Consider the following 3,762-nt stretch of genomic DNA (forward strand, 5'->3'; position numbering starts at 1 on the left):
CTACTCCTTTTTCTCCACACTCAAGGTAAGGAAAATTAGATAGATTTAGATTATAACTTTAAGTAAATGTTATGATACTAATGTTTCAAGTACAATCAGATAAGTGTGGTTGGGCCTAAGTGAAGCTCATATATGAACCTAAGTGATGTCCAAAAATGTAAGATGGACCTAAGTGATGTCCAAAGAGCTCGGATGCCCAAACTTTATAAACACTTTATCTAGTACTTGACTGATTCGTTTATAGCTAATATGATTATAACAATATTAAGTTTTGTGTATGACTTAAGAAATGTATAGTTACGTATGATAGTGATTTCTCTTTGTATGAAAATGTTATTATAATAATATGTAGTTTTTTTGGTATTATTGAATAATGAAATATTTATGATATGTATGAATATTGTTTGTGTGTTTGTTATAGTTGTATTTTCCTTACTGGGCTTAGAAGCTCACTCCTTATAGTATATTTGTACATATCAAAATAAGTAAAGAAACAGATGGTCGATGGCGAGTTGGACCTGGATAGCTGCATGTGTATTCGTGAGGGTCATATAGCTGCTGGAAGATCTAAAGTTTATACTTTGTTGTCTTAATTAGTGTTTCATTTCTCTAAAATAAATGTTGTTGTATTTTTGTTAATATTTTTCAAGACAAGAAGGGTATATACATTTTTGGACCCTGTGTTTTGTCCTTACCTGTTTGGTCCCTGTGTTTTAACACATTCCTTTTTGGACCTTGTGTTTTGTAAAATGATTCAAATCCCTAAACCCAATTTTGATGAAAACAAAATTGAATATAACAACACAGTTGTCAGGCAAAATGATTTTGTTTTTTGTTTTAAATTGTTAGTTTGGTGAATTATTTGTAATTTTAGCTCAGAAAAATTTGACCAAAATCGAGTTTAGGGTTCTATTTGAACAATTTTACAAGACACATGGTCCAAAAAATCATTTGTCAAAACACAGGGTCTAAACAGGTAATTGGACAAAACACAAGGTCCAAAAAAGTATAAACCCTATTTTCAAATCTGGGATCTCGTCTAAATTAGTTTATTTTCTATAAAGAGCAACATTTATGTTTTTATGCTTCAACACTGGTTCTCTATATTATTTTTAAGAGAAAATAAAGGCGTTACAAAAATGATGATGAATCAATACCATTAATTAACTAAGTTTGTGCTTAGCAGTACTCCTCTTTCAATTCTTCTTACCAAACTACTTTGGTGTACTTTCACCCCAAAATCAAATCTCATTAAAACATTATGATTATATATTTCTATCTGTAAATATATTTGTATAATTAAACATAAATCATTAAAACACCATAGTAAGAATAAAATTAATTATATAAAAAAAACTGAAGATTAGTTGTGGAATTTCATCAGATACATGGATTGCATATAATTAATTCAAAATATAAAAATAGGACAAATTCTTAAGCATCCTATACTCCATTAAACAATCATTCAAAACCATGAGATAATGATATAAGAGGATATAAACTCAAAACTAGATAACAAAAAGGAATGAAGATTGAGATGAAAAATACTTAGCAATACCTTAATTTTTAATAGTCGAACATGGAAAAGCAAAAATATTAACAGATTCACTTTGGGAATATCGCAAACCTCAATCAACTCCTCCTTTCATGGATCCTCTTGCTCACTTCAGTGGGTCTTTAGTGAAAGTCGGATGGATAGTGGGGGTGGAAGATGATCAGTGGATGCGAAGCTGTAGTGGGGGAGAAGATGATATGTGTGTGAGGAGAAAAGAAGTCATGAAATAGAAGGGGTATAATGGGTAGATTCATTAAAATTTTGGGTATTAATCTAAGAGTTTTGAGAGGTAGGTAAAAATTAAAGAAGCTAACTTAAATTGGGTACTAAGGGTAATTTTCACAACAATTATAATAATAAGATTTAAACACAGTATTTGTTAGAGTACACTAAGAAATTAATATTTAAAATGTTTTATTTCTTTTCTTTTAATTTTTATGTTTTGAAAGATTGAGAAAATAAATTTTTAAAAGAAATTATAATGTGGACTAATCGTTCATGCCATGCCATGTGTTCTTCGACTAGTCAAAATTAACATTTAATTGCAGGTACACTAGAATGCAAGGAAGTTTGACGTTTGGGTACTTTTGTCACCAAAAAATTATTTTGGATATTCAAGTGTTGGTAATTTGTAAGTTTAGGTATTTTAGCTACAAATACCTAATTATATATATATATATTAATAGTGTCAAAAATGAAAAGCTATAGGTAAAAAAAATACATCATTCGGAATTGTGTGAAATATGTGCCCAAAATAAATATAAATGAAAGATTTCTCATATCATCTCATAATTTTATATATACTAAGTACAAAATTATAAATAAATAAATAAACAATATTATATGTATAAGAATGATATAAACATATTAAAAAAAAAATCAAACAAAAACATTTTTTATGATTTTTTTTTAAATATATATAATAATATTTTAAATCACAAACTATCATATTTAAGGTATAAAACATTCATAATATTATTTAAAGCACACCTTAATAATTGGAGAATAAACTTATTTATTCTTGATAGAAGATTAATGTTATTCTATGAACACACACGACACTTGTATATAATGTATTTATAATATTTGTTATTATTTAATATGAATATATATTTATATAAATTAAATTAAGTAGTAAAAAAATAACATAAGATTATATATTATTATAATAATAATAATATTTTATAACATTTAAATTTATATTAATATAGGTGTTGTTTGGTAACACTTAAAAAATAGTTTTTTATTTATTTAATTAAAAATTTGAAAATAAAACATAAAATATGTTTAGTAACTCTATTTTTATTTATTATTTTTTTAAATTTTAATTAAAATTTATTAAATTTTAAAAATAGAATTTTTTCACTTTTAAAATTTTTTTAAACAGTTTTCAATTTTTCCTTTCTTTTTTTCTTCTCTTCTTCAAATCAACATCTTATATTGTTAAACAAAAAATAAAAATAAAAGTTATCAAGCGCGTTTATTATTTTTTGTTTTTAAAAACAAAAAACAAAAATAGTTACCAAACATATTTTTATTTTTTAAAAATAAAGAAACAAAAATAAAACTATATTTCTATTTTTGTGTTTAAAAAATTCAAAAACAAAAATTTTACCAGCTTTATATTAATATAATTACTATATTTATTATACTGAATTTTTTTTAAAATTAGGATTATATAGTACATGTTATTATAATAATAATATTTTATTAATTTTAATATAATTATTAAATATCTAATTTTGTATTTATTTTATAATATTCTGTTAAATTTACCAAAAAAAACATTAAATACACTTTTTTATATATATAGAAGATTAAACAACACTACCCAAATTAGTTAGTAAATGATCCCCATATTTCAAAAGAAAACTGTCATTATTGGTATCTTTGTAAAGGAAGGAGAATCATCACATCTTAGTATGGTACTTCTTATCTAAAGGTCAAACAGACTATAAAAACTTTTTTTTTACAACGTTGATTGTATATGAAGTACAATTCAATAAAAAAATCGGTACACTACCTCACCAAATAAATAAATTAAAGTACAACAAAATCTAATATCGTCACCAAAGAAGCATCGTGATAGGGAAAATGTAGATATGAGATTTACAAAATACTACTGGCAGATTAGAAAATAGACCAACAAGCTAACCCGTATCATGCACCAGTCAATTCAGTAATTTATAAATTTATAAACGCCAAAC

Source organism: Humulus lupulus, chromosome 1, assembly GCF_963169125.1.
Source record: "Humulus lupulus chromosome 1, drHumLupu1.1, whole genome shotgun sequence".
In the NCBI taxonomy this organism is placed as follows: domain Eukaryota; kingdom Viridiplantae; phylum Streptophyta; class Magnoliopsida; order Rosales; family Cannabaceae; genus Humulus; species Humulus lupulus.